We start from the raw sequence: 16,359 nt of genomic DNA, 5'->3' as shown, positions 1-16,359 counted from the left end.
AAGCACTGGCGGCTGCCTTCTATGATGAGGCTATTGAAAAGTTGGTACAACGCTATGACAAAAGTCTAAGTCAGAACGGCGACTACGTAGAGAAGTAGCTGAAAGGTGTAGCTAATTGTTACAAGTAAAACATTTCTGATGTTCACTGTGGTTTCAATTTGGCAATCAATCGGAGCTTACTTTCTGAACAGGCCTCGTATAACATGCGGATCAACTGCCGCAGCAACAACGACATTAATTACCCCTCTTCACTCGTCACTTATTTCCATCTGTTACGTTGTACTGGTTGAAGAGGTTGATAAATAAGTACCCAGGTGGTTGACGTCTATTGTGGTAACTTGCTCCATCTAGCTGCACTCTTCACACGCCATGAGTATGTTGTTGGCTCTTTCTGCATTGGTAAATCCCATCATTCACTCATGATCTAATGCGTGGACTGCCTCACGCTAACTTACTAGTATGTCACAATGCACCCAGGGGACATACAAGCACACTGTAGGCAAACATAACAACATCGCACCTAACAACTACGCAGGTTGAGTGGCACAAACGTGTGTCGGAGTGGAAACTTTTCAAAATACGATATCCTGTAAACGACTCGCGCTAGAATAGTGCGACAAACCCCCTCACATTCTAGTTTGCCGGCCGCGGTGGTCTCGCGGTTCTAGGCGCGCAGTCCGGAACCGTGCGACCGCTACGGTCGCAGGTTCGAATCCTGCCTCGGGCATGGATGTGTGTGATGTCCTTAGGTTAGTTAGGTTTAAGTAGTTCTAAGTTCTAGGGGACTGATAACCACAGCAGTTGAGTCTCATAGTGCTCAGAGCCATTTGAACCATTCTAGTTTACCATAATTTTAGTTTGTTAATGTCAATAGGCATTGCTCCAATTAAGAAAGTGTATGTTTACACGAAAGATAAATTTTCTAGGTATTATTACAATCTGCTTATTGGCTCACAATACGAGTCCCTTACTACCAATTCATTCTGTGAAACCCGTACATAAATAGCATTTTTCGTTTCCGCACTATTTGCAGTGCAAGGTTTAGGTGATTCATCCTGCTCACTGCGACAGCGGAGTTCCAAGCCGACAGAGAGCCACACTGCCCAATACGTGTGAATAGTGTGAATAGTATTGTTTACACTGATTTCCAACACAGAGTTTAAAATAGGGAGTGAACGTACTGACATAAAAAACTGCACTCACTAAAAAACGATATCACATTTATCCTTCTTTAGTTTCCCTAGGACCGTGGAAGGTATGAAATGGTACAATTCAGGACAGTTTGTTTACGATTCTCTCCTAACTTACACATATTTACCGAAGAATATAGTTTCGTTTTAAGAACAAAAATAAAATAGATTGAAACAGCAGAGAACCTGATCTTTTACAGAAAAATGTCCTATATCAACTCAAGAACGAGAAGGTTTATTCACTTTACTCCCAATCAAATCAATGAATGTGGAATTTAGGAAACATGTAAGGAGTGCTATACCTACAATATTTAACGAACCGATTAAGTCACCACAACTGTCACTGAAGAGTAAACCACAAAGACGTGATAATAAAACGTCAAAAGCAATAAAACTGATTCCCAACACAGAAGAAACCAAATCCACAACTGTTGCCACATATGAGCGACAAACGACAAGAATCTTCAAACTAAATTCACTTTTGAAGCAAAAGTAATTACATTTACAAACACATTATTTTATTGGAAAGAAGAGTGAATTCTATGAGCTTGCGAATCATTAGAGTCCATACAAAATTCTTACGCCACGAGGAATGTGCCTAGCACGATAAGGGCTAACAGCAACAGGAACATATACTTCTCATGCTTGAGATATATATTTATATTCTCTATCTTTCAGAGGAATAAGATGAAATTGGAAAGGATCTTTGCATGAACATGTTGTAGCTTATGTCACTGAATCAGTGACCTTTGGCTGTTTATTTCACGATCTTTACGTCTCCTGGTCATTTATTAATGCTCGGAGCACAAAAATGCAATAATTCTTTCGTTAATTAAGTAGAAAAATAATGGTTTTCTCGCCACTAGGTGCGCTAGTGTCGTTTCAACTGTTCGATGTTAACAATTTTCGTAGCGCCGTATGTCGCGTCTGTGTGTATTAGTTTGTGCCTCTACTGGCCCGTTAAATAATCCGCTCTTAATCAGAAAGAAAATGTCTGGTACTGTTTCTAACAGAGTGTAAAAGGTACCAGTCAAAATCTCCGCAGACTGGTAGCTCTACGGTGCCTAATCACCCATGAACAGCTTAACACCTGAAGATATGTTTATTTTCTCTTCTTCGCCAGCTGCGTACATTATCGAGGCTACAGGCGACGTTACATAGAGTTTGCGTGATGCCTCCTGGGGATGACAAATTCTTGGTTGGGTGTGCTCAACACCTCTTTTTGCATTTATTAGATTTCGTGACGTGCTCATACAGCCATTTCAAGAGTGGAATGTCATTTATGACGATACGAATCTGACGACAATACAATAGCTCCAACGGGGAAAATCTCCGACCCGGCCGGGAATCGAACATGGGCATCTTCGGTTTGTAATCCACCTCGCTGACCATGCAGCCAACGGAACTGACTGCACTTACCATCGTTCCAAACGAAACCTCCGCCGTCAGGCCTACACGCTATATTTAATACCGGAGACGCGCTCATCGCAACATTCAGTTACTGGTTTGATCTATTTATTTTCGAATCGGCTGGCGAAATATGAAACGTCCTTGACGTGCGTCGGTAGCCACATTCGAGTATTTTGGTACGATCTGCATGCAGAAGTCGCGGGCTCGGGCTGATGCGGCATTCGTGTTATGTTTACCGCTCGGTAAACATTGCCTTCCGTCTGGGAGGCGGGGACGCCGCTGTATACCAAGAGAGCGCCAGCTCCCGTTCTCTCGTTCTCACACAGATGTGTCCGCCTCGCGGCTAAAAAAGGCGCCCCGTGACATGTGTTCTTCTTTAATTGGAAGTCCCCAATTAGGTGACCACACAGCCCTACATGTGCAGCGTAAATTGTCTGTCTAACGAATTCCACAGCAGTGCTTACGTAATTCCTTGGAAAGAGCGTTGTAGCCGCACGGTAACAGCTGTGAGAAATTCATTACGCATCAGAATGTGGATGCATGAGACAATATGAAACAGTTTTTAAATATGAAGCACACTTTTGCATGCACAACAATGTCCTACTATTTTGCCAAAGGTCACAAGCGTAAGGAGTGGCATAATGCAGGCAATAGAAAGGTTTCCAAAATAACTGACCAGCTAGTGCCGAGCCAGATGTTTGAAAACGTGTTAGTTTCAGAATTCTAAATATGTCTGGAGGCAGCAACTGTAATCTTCTTTTTGAATAGGAAAAGTGTAAAAAAAAAACCAAATTACAGTAATACAAGGTTTATGCAAAACGCCATGACTTAGGTTTCGAAGTCCCCAAAATCATCTTCTTCAGAAGGACCAATGATTAATTTTAATTTTAATAATAATAATTAACAGCCTCAGTTGCACCATTTGCCTAGAATTTACCTAGGTTTCAGTCTAGATAACCCAACCTTCTTCAGAATAACAGTAACTACCGTCTTTCCATACTGGAACTCCAGTACAGCACTTGTGGCTGCCGCATAGCGGTCGCGAAGTGGGGCCGAGGCAGTTCCAGATAAGTTTTATAGTGTGACGATAATTTGTGGATTTGTAGTTTTAGCTTGACGATGTCCACTATGGAAAGACGGTAGTTACTGTTATTCTGAAGAAGGTTGGGTTATCCCGATTGAAACCTAGGTAAATTCCTGGCAAATGTTGCAACGGAGACTAATTATTAAAATTAAAATTAATATTTACACAGCTGCTGAAAGGGCCGCGAAATGTTGAAGATATTTAAATCAATGATTAACACTGGTTACATGAAGTCGTGGAAGTATGTTGAATTAATCCTTTTGAAGAACACTTTTTTAAAGACGGCAATACCAAGGTAAAGATATACTCAACAAATTTTGTACTATTGCAACTGATTTGACTTTTCTTTATCTTTTACTACACGACGTGTGTCTTAGATTACTATATGGACAAATATGCTGATTTGCTGCAGGTATAATACTTGGTTGAATTAATAATTCTGTAGTGAATAGCCGGCAGCCACAATACAGAATTATTCTTTGGAGATATTATTTCTTCTCGAATACATACAGGTCCTCTAGTGCAGCGGTAGATGTGCGTCCTACGTATCTTTTAGAAAAGTTTGTCGTGGTATCTTTGCTTGGCGATGGTAATCTCCAAGTTTTGAATATTTTTGTAATCACATATTCTATTTCGGTGAACAATTTTTGCTTTGGTGTGTCGGTGTGGCTCATATGGTGGTAGCTACAGCTGTTTCATCCTTATCACGACGAAAGTGCACGAGGAAATCTAACGACCCCTATAGAGAGTTGTCAGAAAATCGTACATCTGTATCAGAAGCTTTAATATCTCAACGCTAAGTGTATCGACAGAGTCATATATCGCGTCCTTTCATCTGCCGCAATATGTTAACGTGCGTCGCACAACAGAAAGACAGCAAACTGTTATTATTATTCCGCCGGCCGGTGTGGCCGTGCGGTTCTAGGCGCTTCAGTCTGGATCCGCGTGACCGCTACGGTGGCAGGTTCGAATCCTGCCTCGGTCATGGATGTGTGTGATGTCCTTAGGTTAGTTAGGTTTAGGTACTTCTATGTTCTAGGGGACTGATGACCACAGATGTTAAATTCCATAGTGCTCGGAGCCATTTGAACCAATTATTATTCCGCCAAAGTTCGGTGCGGTGCGTTCTCCGATGACAGTACGGAGGCTGTACAATATATCTCAAATGTTTTGCCAGATTCGAAATATAAGTGTAGAATGTCTCCTCAGAAGAAAAGCTGCATAGCATATGCGCAACAGGTAGGTTCGTTGACGTCTTCCCGTGTGCAGCCAACGAGTGAGAGACACGTGCATATCCTTACAAGAAACCACTTGCAGTATTGTTGAAAAACTGGGAACCTTTCTATGCAACATCGCAGTTCTTATAGTACTAATAACTCCACAACAAAATACTACTGTTACAACTGTGTCATGTTATTGCCACGACGCACAGTGGATTCCGGAACACTAGCGGTTCCGAAAAAGACATTTACGTATCTCACTTCTTGGAAAATTGACATATTATCAAAATTAGCGTTAAACTGTCGGCAGTGGCCTCTGAGAACAGAACTTTACCACGTCTGCAGATTACAATCGTCTGTGTCTTCTGATGTACTGTATTATGGCCAAAACTTTCCATTGCTCTGCACTTGACTAGAGGTTCTTTATCTCTTTACCGTTGTAAATGTTCTAGGCGCTACAGTCTGGAACCGAGCGACCGCTACGGTCGCAGGTTCGAATCCTGCCTCGAGTATGGATGTGTGTGATGTCCTTAGGTTAGTTAGGTTTAATTAGTTCTAAGTTCTAGGCGACTGATGACCTCAGAAGTTAAGTCGCATAGTGCTCAGAGCCATTTTATCATTTACAGTAACAGAGTTCCAAACGAGTAACATAAGATCGTATCAATATTGCAGAGCTTTATCAGAAGATGCCTGAAAAAGAGAGTAATTACTTTACATTTACATTGACAGGATCTCTTGTGTCTTTGTTCCTGAAAATAGTAAGAAAAGATTTAGTTAAAAAAATGTAATGCACACAGTGGAGTGAACTGAAACATGGAAACAATAGAATTACAGCACATTACCGTGCCCATTACGGTGTAGGAAAACCGATGGAGTTCAAAACAGTTTCCAGTCGTCTTTGAATTGATAAATACAAGCCCTGAATCTTATGGATTCTTCCTGCAAAACAGTGGCAAGTGCAGTTAATGACGATGGAGGTGGATAGCGAATACGTACCCTTCTCCCCAAAATAGATCACAGGCACAATAATTCTGAGATCCTGTCACTGTGGTAGCCTAGGGAGATGCCAAATTCCCAATCGCTCTCACAAAACCAGTCCTGGACGATTCAAGCAGTGTGACTAGATTCCCTTCGTGCTGGAACACTGCGTCACCATTCCGAAAAAACATTGTACCATAGAATGGACGAGATCCACCAAATGGTCATAAATCATGCCCAGTAATGTGACCTTGCAGAGTACCAATGAGACCATGAAATACCAAGATACTGCTGCCCACATCATCACCGAGTTCACGTCATGTTTCGTTTTTGGGATGTAGACTCGTCGAGAGGTGTGCATCTGACCAGACAACTTTCTTCCACTACTCCATGGTTCATGATTTGTGGATTCCACCACGTTTTCCTGTTAGGGGCATTTGCATCAATGATGTGTGGTTCTGGAATTTCACCGCGCCCTGCAATACCCTGCTTATGAAGATCCCTTCTCACTGTTGTGAAGCTGACGAGTGCGACAATCAATTCTGCAGGGACCCATGCATCTGTTGTCCGCTTACTTTTCGTCACATACCTCTTCAGTAGACGGCTGACACGATCACTCAGCAATCACTTTCGTCCACGTTGTGGCTCTGAAAATGATGATTTCCCGCTTTCTCTGTAAGCAGTACAAATCTTCGACACTGTGGCTGTTGCAACACCAAACACTTCGTACGGAGCGAGGTGGCGCAGTGGTAAGACACTGGACTCGCATTCGGGAGGACGACGGTTCAATCCCGCGTCCGGCCATCCTGATTTAGGTTTTCCGTGATTTCCCTAAATCACTCCAGGCAAATGCCGGGATGGTTCCTCTGAAAGGGCACGGCCGACTTCCTTCTCCATCCTTCCCTAATCCGATGAGACCGATGACCACGCTGTCTGGTCTCCTTCCCCAAAACCAACCAACCAACCAAACACTTCGGCTACCTTGCTCACAGAAGCAGCCACCATACGAGCACAAACAGTTTGCTTACGTTTGAAAGCACTGAGCTCGACATAATACACTCACAACTACGCAGAATACGGTTCCTTTCTTGACTGACTCTTGCAACGTATTGAGGATCTTTCCCAGGTGTCATTCGTGGTCAAATACCGGGTAGTTATAATTAATGTGCAGCCATTCACAATGGAGCACAGTGGGCTGTAATTAGGATATAACAGCGAAACCTAATGCGCTAAGGAGGAACAAATTTAAACTGGAACAAATTTGTTCCAGTTTTAGTCACCAGGTGCAAATATGGTACTGTGAATGCAAAAAGACGTACAAAACTTTCCGTATGTAATCGATTAGGAACGGTACGCGGCGGAGAGTCAAACAAGTGAGAAATACATTATGTTGATTTTATTATTAATCGCAGCTTAGGAAATTTTTTCAATATGAACTCCGGAGACGTCGTTGAGATGATCTACGGACTTGCACCTGGCGACAAAGATAGGAAATAACTTTTACCCAGAGTAAATCGGTTCCGCATTAAAATATCAACCAAGGTTAGATGCTATACAATAATTCCTCCCCTCCCCACCACCCCTCCCCCCCCCCCCGTCCTATGGACTTTGCCAGCGGTGGGGTGGCATGTGTACCTCAGCGGTACAGATAGCCATACCGTAGGTACAACCCCAATGGAAGGATGTCTATTGAGAGGCCACACAAACGTGTGGTTCCAGGATCAGCAGACTTTCCAGTATTTTCGGGGCCAACAGTGTGGATAATAGACTGATCTGGCCTTGTAATGTCAACTAAAACGGCCTTGCTGTGCTGATACTGCTAACGGCTGAAATCAAGGGGAAACTACGGGTGTAATTTTTCCCGAGGTTATGCAGCTCTACTGTATGGTTAAATGATGAGGGTGTCCTCTTGGGTAAAATATTCTGGAAGTAACATAGTTCCCTAATCGGATCTCTGGCCGGGAACTATTCCGGGGGATGTCGTCATTAGGAGAACTGAGGCTGGCTTTCTACGGATCGGAGCGAGGAACATTAGGTCCCTTAGGCGGGCAGTTAGGTTAGAAAATTTTAAAAGGGAAATGGGTAGGTGGAAGTAGATGTAGTGCCAGAAGCAACAGGACTTCTTGTCAGATGAACACAGAGTTATAAATACAAGATCTAATAGGGATAATGCAGCAGTGAATCAATTAATGAACATGAAAACTGATATGAGGGCCGGGCGGGGTAGCCGAGCGGTCTCGGGCGTCTTGTCACGGTTCCATCGGAGGTAAGAGTCCTCCCTCGTGCATGAGTGTGAGGGTTATCCTAGCGTAAGTTAGTTTAAGTTAGATTACGTAGTGCGTAGGCCTAGGGACCGATGACCTCAACAGTTTTATTCCATAGTCCTTGCCATAAATTTCCAGTTTTTTCTGAAATGAGGATAAGCTAGTATGAACAGCATAGTGAATCCATTATCGTAGCCGAGATAGACACGAAGCCCATACCCACCACAGTACTACAGATTTACATGCCAACCAACTCCGCAGACGATGAAGATAATGAACAAACGTAATATGAGATAAAAGAAATTATTCAGATAGTGAAAGAAGACGAAAATTTCACTGTGTTATGGGACTGGAATTTCATGGTAGGAAAAAGAAGAGGGAGGAAACATAGTAGGCGAATATGGGCTGGGGGGTAAAGGAAGAATGCCGCCTGGTAGAATTTTACACAGAGCACAATTTAATCATCGGTATAATTTGGTTAAAACGTAAATGTCGTGTGACTAGGGCCTCCCGTCGGGTAGACCGTTCGCCGGCTGCAAGTCTTTCGATTTGACGCCACTTCGGCGACTTTCTCGTCGAATAATTTGGTTTAAGACGCTTATCAAAAGACTATGTACGTGGAAGAGATCTGGAAGACACAGGAAAATCTCAGATTGTTTATATAATGGTTAGACAGAGATTTCAGAACCGGATTTTAAATTTAGTTCCAGCGGCAGATGTGGACTCTGGCCTCAATTTATTGGCTGTGAACTATAGATTAAAACTGAAGGAACTGGAAAAAATAGGAAGGAGATAGCACCTGAAGGACGAGAGGTTTTTGAGAGTTCCAGTGGAAGTATTCGGGAAGGATTGACAAGAACAGGGGAAATAAACACAGTAGAAGAATCGGTGGCTTAGAGAGATGGAATAGTGAAGACAGCAAAGGATCAAATAGATGAAAAGACAAGGGCTAGTAGAAACACTTGGGTAATACGGGAAAAACTGAATTTAATTGCTGAAAGGAGAAAATATAAAAATGCAGCAAATGAAGCAGGTAAAAAGAAATACAAACGTTTCATTGACAGGAAGACTAAACTTGCTAAGCAAGAATGACTAGAGGACAAATATGAGGATTTAGAAGCAAATTTCTATGGGGAAAGATAGATACCGCCAACACGAAAAATAAAAGGGCCTTTAGGGAAAGGAGAAGCAGCTGTATGAATCTCAAGAACTAGATGGTAAACCAGTCCTAAGCAAAGAAGGGAAAGCTGAAAGGCGGAAGGAATATATACATTGCCTCTACAAGGGAGACGAAAGAAGCATTACAGAATGGGAAGTTGACGTAAATGAAGATGAGATGGGAGATACGATACTGCGAGAAGAATCTGACAAATCTCTGAAAAATACGAGCAAATAAGACTCGGAATGTAGTCGATATTCTGTCAGAATTACTGATAGCCATGGAGAGACAACGATGACAAAACTCTCCCAACTGGTTAGCAGGATGTAAGAGACAGACGATATACCCTCAGACTTCAGAAAGAATGTAATAATTCCACTGCCACAGAAATCAGTTGTTGAGAGGTTTGAAAAAGACCAAACCGTCAGTTTAATAAGTCATTGTTGCAAAATACTAACTCGAATTCTTTGTAGAAGAACGAAAAATCTGGTAGGAGCCGACCTCGGGGAAGGTCAGTTTGGATTCCGGAGAAATGTAGGAACACTTGAGGCAATGCTGACCCTACGACTTATCTTAGTAGATTAAGGAAAGGCCAACCTACATTTACAGTATTTGTAGGCTTAGAGAAAGCTTTCAACATTATCGACTGGAACACTCTCTTCAAAATTCTGGAGGTAGTAGGGGTAAAATACTGCGAGCTAAAGGGTATCTACAACTTTTATATGAAGCACACAGCACTTATAACAGTCGATGAGCGAAAAAGGGAAGTAGTGAATGAGAAGGGAGTGAGACAGGGTTGTAGCCTGTCCCCGATGTCATTCGGCAAGTAGTAAAGGAAACAAAAGAAAAATTTAGAGTAGGAATTTAGATCCTGGGAGTAGAATTAAAAATTTCGTTCTTTGCCGAGGACATTGTAATTCTGTCAGAGACAGCAAAGGTCGTGCAAGAGCAGTTTAACGGAATGGACAGTGTCTTGAAAGGAGGATATGACATGAACATCAACAAAAGCAAAACAAAGATAATGAAATAAGTCGAATTAAGCCAGGTGATGCTAAGGGAATCAGATTAGGAAACGACAGAGTTAAAGTAGTAGATGAGGTTGATTATTTACGCAGCAAAATAACTGATGATGGTCGAAGTAGGATATAAAACGTAGACTATCAATGGCAAGGAAAGAATTTCTGAAGAAGAGATGTTTGTTAACATTAAATATAGGTTTAAGTGTTAGAAAATCTTTTCTGAAAGTATTTGTGTGGAATGTAGCTAGTCGAAAATAAAATAAAAGGCTTCGAAATGTGGTGCTGCATAAGAAAGCTTAAGATAAGATAGGTCAACCACGTAGCTATTGAGGAGTTACTGAATGGAACTGAGGCATAACTTGACCAAAAGGAGGGGCAGTTGGTAGGACACATTCTGAGGCATCAGTGGATCACCAGTGTTGTATTGGAGGGAAGTGCGGGACTAAAAGTCGTAGAAGGAGACCAAGAGATGGATACAGTAAGATTCAGAAAACTGTAGGTACAAGTAATTACTCGGAGATGAAGAGGCTCACGCAGCACAGAGTAGCATGGATAGCTGAATCAAACCAATCTTCGGACTGAAGACAACCACAAAACAACGACGACATCAATAACTACAGCCCACAGTGGACCTCTGTCAGTAGCTGCTCTTGAATTATGACCACCCATACAACAGAACAACCTGGAGGTTTGGCAGGTATCAGCATTTATGTTCAAGTGTGAATTTTTCGCGGTGTTTGCATATTTTTGTCTGATCCCGCCGCGCAGTCCGGAACCGTGCGACTGCTACGGTCGCAGGTTCGAATCCTGCCTCGGGCATGGATGTGTGTGATGTCCTTAGGTTAGTTAGGTTTAAGTAGTTCTAAGTTCTAGGGGACTTATGACCACAGCAGTTGAGTCCCATAGTGCTCAGAGCCATTTGAACCATTTTTTCTGATCCCGCATTTCAGAGTCGCCAAGATCTGTTCATGAATAAATATTTATTAACTGCCGATATTAGCCATCGGATCATCTTCGGACAACATCAGATGTCTGGATGAATGAAGCAGTCATTTATTTATCAGAAGTTATGGGTGAATTTGAAATACTACTTTCTTTATATACTTGTGAGGCATGGGGGACCACTTGCACGAAAGTATTAGAAAATTTTATATCCCTGAAATTTTCTGTGTGGTTTGTATGTCTGCTGTACGTGTCCCACAGGAAATTGGATAAAATTTACAACATTAGCTCACTGACAGCCATGATGCCACCGGCAGACAAGGCAGAAGCTAAGATGCCGTGTGCACGCCGGCGACCACAAGCCCCACTCTCTTTGTTATAGTATAGTCTGAAATACAATTACAGATACATGCGGACTGTTGATGAAACGTGTAGTGTGGATGTACGTGGCATCTTGGACTGGCAAAGTACTATCAGTTTAGCCTTGTTTGCAATGTGTGACTTCTTACAGATCGTCGCTAACAGTTGTGTCCACAAAACCCCCTTTTTTGTCACGAAATTCCGTTACAGCCGGATCACCGACATCAAGATCTGATTCTTCCAATATCCCCAGTAATTTTTCATCAGTGAAAGCGGTCGCTTTACGACGTTTACAGCCATGTGCCGACCAACTTGCTGACGGCACAGGATCCACTTGAGTTAAATGCCCGTATTATACAATAAGGCGAACTCGCTGTTCATACCAAAATGTAAATTGGTAGTAGCTTCTTAACAGATCTAGGGAGACGTCGAAATTCCCTAAGACTTACAGTCTTCTCACAATTACTTAAGGACTGACAGCTTCTACAAAAATAGAAACAAGTGGGAGGGGGGGGGGCGGTGGGGTGCTGGAGCCCACGCATGAGACACTTACCACACTCTGCCAATCCTACGATCCCTGTAACGTCAGGAAGTACCCGAAGTTGCGAAACCTTCACCCTGCAACCACAACAGTTCCCGTATGGAGCTTATACTGTATTTGTCTTGAAGGCAGCTTGCTATCCTGTGTGATCGTTGATTTCGTTTGTTATCATTTTTACTGCTGCAGGAGTTATCATTTTATTTGTTGTTACTGTTGGTTTGTGGTATTGAACAGTGTTTGCAAGAAGTTAATGGAAACTTATGAGTGGAAAATTTCCGCGACGTTCTCTTGGCCAGGGGATTGCCGTACGAAGTCAGACCAGAGAAATAGTTTGCTTCTTTGAAACTGAAAACTACTACGCTCTGAACACAAACAAAAACTCTGGTATGGAGGTTGGCAACGATATGTTCGAGAAGTAAAAGAAAGCTGGAAAAACGCTGAGGCTTGAAACACTTGAGGGGAAAACGTTGTATGGTTAAGCGGGTTACCAGTACGGATTAATTTAATGTAGATGCGATTCGTCGTCTTGTTGCTTATTATACGTGAAAGAAAGATCCGACACTTAGCAAGTTGTTGGTCACCATAAAGCAATGCACTCACACACGTATTACACAACCCAGAATTTTTCTGTAAATATTCCTGTGGCCGTAAGCTGTCGGTGGAGAGGGGGGACGTAGCTGTAAGGCGATGCTGTTTTTTAAAGCAAATCCACTGCATGAATATCAACGAAACTGTGTGGCTTGATGAGACGTGGGTCTGTTTTACTCACGTTGTCAACCAGAGCTATACAGATGACACAAGTAAACGAACGGTGTCAGTACCTTCCGGCAAAGGCACAGATTTTCCATACAGACACCTCCGATTGGTTTTTCTCGAACGGCTTCCTGTTATTTACATCAAATGAGACAGGTGTTTATCATGAGCAAAGAACCACATTGCATTTACAAAGTGGTTCGTAGAATCACTAAGGCAAAATCTGGGTAAAGCATCAACAATTTTTCTCAATAATACTTCTTACCATTCAGTTGTTGACATGATCCTGCCATGAAAAAATTATAGGAGGAAATGATTGATTGGCTTTCACTCCGCAGAAGAGTGTGCGCTGATACGAAACTTGCTGGTAGATTGAAACTGTGTGCGAGGTACTGTCTCAGCACTATTATTTCTTCCAGGAGCATCTGTGAAGCTTTGAAGGTAGAAGACGAGATACTGGCGGAAATAAAGCTGTGAGGACGTGTAGCTCAGTTGGTAGAATACTTGCCAACGAAAGGCGAAAGTCCTGAGGTTGAATGTGGGTCTGGCACACAGTTTTAATCTGCCAGGAAGTTTCAAATCAGCGCACACTCCGCTGCAGAGTGAAAATATCGTTTTGCAGTTACAGTGATACTTGAAGCATATGTTATAAAGACGACAATGCTGTCGATTGGGTTCCTCCACTGCCACAATAAAATGAAGTGTTGTTCTTGTTGGTGTCTTCAGTCCTGAGACTGGTTTGATGCAGCTCTCCACGCAAATGAAAATGAAGTGTAGGAGGATTAATCTGCAAGTCTGCAGCGTGCCATTTCCGATGTAGTTGCTGTAAGAAGCCACAAAACAAAACTATATTTTCGTAGGTTTTCATATTCTAGTAAGAAGGCCTTATGAGCCATTAACCTCAAATGAAGTTAATTTCAGGAATTCAGTTTATATCACACAAAATTAATATTACAATTTACAATACAATTGCTGCGCAAAGAAGTAATGTTTTTATGTTGCTTTTCATCTTTCTTCCGATACGAGATGGCCTATTTAAGATACGTTTTCTCACTGCGATAGAAAGACATAAATCTTATATACTGTTATGTTATAAACAGGAAGGTGGAGCAGAAAATCCTGTGTAGAGCTGACAGTTTTGCTATTCGACTTTTGTTGCCCATTAGCCGTCATGATTTTTTTCTATTATGATCATTAGTTCTTCGCGTCATTTCTAGCCAGTTTATCGTTTCTTGAAATTTCACTTTAGGTATCTGATGATATTCTTCACGTTTTTTTACGTATAAAAAATAAATAAAAATAGATCATTGTCGCGTATAAAGTCACATATTTGTAGACACTGAATATATAGGATTAATATTTGCCGTACATTGACAGCACTGTCTTTGTTATTTGTGTTATGTGACTGATGTGCTTGTGTTCAGAATGAACATCGTCTTGTACGTTCATAGTGTATCTTACATTATAACCTGAATGTCTTATTTCACTATTGGTTTCTTTCATTTATGCACATTAATGTGAATCATTTGTTTCGCTTATGTAGTGCTATGTGTGACACAATAATATGTGTTTAACTGCAGTCTTGCAACTTTACTGTATTGGCCTGAAGATAAAGTGAATGGAACGTCGAAACTGGATGCCTAATAAAACAACATCAATATAACGGCGGTTGGTCGGTATTATTACAGATTTACAGCAGTTTATATTTAATGCGTAACTGCGTAGTTCATCTGCAAAATACTAACGCGAATTCTTTACGGACGAATGGAAAAACTGGTAGAAACTGACCTCGAGGAAGATCAGTTTGGATTCTGTAGAAATATTGGAACACGTGAGGCAATACTGACCCTACGACTTATCTTAGAAGAAAGATTAAGGAAAGGCAAACCTACGTTTCTAGCATTTGTAGATTTAGAGAAAGCTTTTGACAATGTTGACTGGAATACTCTCTATCACATTCTGAAGGTGGCAGGGGTAAAATACAGGGAGCGAATGGATATTTACAATTTGTACAGAAACCAGATGGCAATTATAAGAGTCGAGGGACACGAAAGGGAAGCAGTGGTTGGGAAGGGAGTGAGACAGGGTTGTAGCCTGTCCCCAATGTTATTCAATCTGTATATTGAGCAAGCAGTGAAGGAAACAAAAGAAAAATTTGGAGTACGTATTAAAATCCATGTGGAAGAAATAAAATCTTTGAATTTCGCCGATGACATTGCAATTCTGTCAGAGACAGCAGCGGACTTGGAAGAGCAGTTGAACGGAATGGATAGTGTCTTGAAAGGAGGATATAAGAGGAACATCAACAAAAGCAAAACGAGGATAATGGAATGTAGTCGAATTAAGTCGGGTGATGCTGAGGGAATTACGTTAGGAAATGCGACACTTAAAGTAGTAAAGGAGTTTTGCTATTTAGGGAGCAAAATAACCGATGATGGTCGAGGTAGAGAGGATATAAAATATAGACTGGCAATGGTAAGGAAAGCATCTCTGAAGAAGAGAAATTTGCTAACATCGAGTATAGATTTAAGTGTCAGGAAGTCGTTTCTGAAAGTATTTGTATGGAGTGTAGCCATGTATGGAAGTGAAACATGGACGATACGTAGTTTGGACAAGAAGAGAATAAAAGCTTTCCAAATGTGATGCGACAGAAGAATGCTGACGATTAGATGGGTAGATCACATAACTAATAAGGAGGTATTGAACAGAAATGGGGAGAAGAGGAGTTTGTGGCACAACTTGACAAGAAGCAGGGACCGGTTGGTAGGACGTGTTCTGAGGCATCAAGGGATCACAAATTTAGCATTGGAGGGCAGCGTGGAGGGTAAAAATCGTAGAGGGAGACCAAGCGATGAATACACTAAGCAGATTCAGAAGGATGGTGGTTGCAGTAATTACTGGGAGATGAAGAACCTTGCACAGGATAGAGTAGCCTGGAGAGCTGCATCAAACCAGTCTCAGGACCGAAGACCATAACAACAACAACAACAACAACCATTAGTGGTGCGATATGTGAACCATCAACGTTGACTATGTTCAAGTGGCGACTCCGTTATTTACGATACATGTTTTTAAAGATGACTCGTATTTAATCGTTTGGATGGGACAGTAGCAAATTTTCCTATTACAGCTACATCACATAGTGTTCTCGCTGACGACTGTAGGATATGTGAGAAAAGAGTAATTGAAATAAAGGAGTACCATTTAGCCGATCAGCTTATTACTGTCGGCATCTTACTTGAGTTCCGATATGAGACAGCAGAAAAGTCACTGTTTTTCTTACAGTTTTGAATCAGTTCATTTTGTTCCCTTCATAATTCTGGGACTTACGGTGTAACTGGCATGTATCGCAGAAATGTAAATTTTCTTCTTTTTCATTTTAATAACATTTCGACACTGCTGTGCTGTACTTCGGCAAGAAGCGAAATGAGAAGACGTT

The 16,359-nt window shown here is 41.8% G+C and overlaps 1 protein-coding gene across 1 annotated transcript in view; it reads left to right on the top strand.

Moving 5' to 3' along the window:
* LOC126260504 (hemicentin-1-like) overlaps positions 1 to 16,359 on the top strand; it is a 1,544,736-nt gene that overhangs the window by 24,872 nt on the left and 1,503,505 nt on the right. The window lies entirely within an intron of this gene.

This window comes from Schistocerca nitens, chromosome 5, assembly GCF_023898315.1.
Source record: "Schistocerca nitens isolate TAMUIC-IGC-003100 chromosome 5, iqSchNite1.1, whole genome shotgun sequence".
Classification (NCBI taxonomy): domain Eukaryota; kingdom Metazoa; phylum Arthropoda; class Insecta; order Orthoptera; family Acrididae; genus Schistocerca; species Schistocerca nitens.
This window is presented reverse-complemented; position numbering and strand designations above follow the sequence as displayed.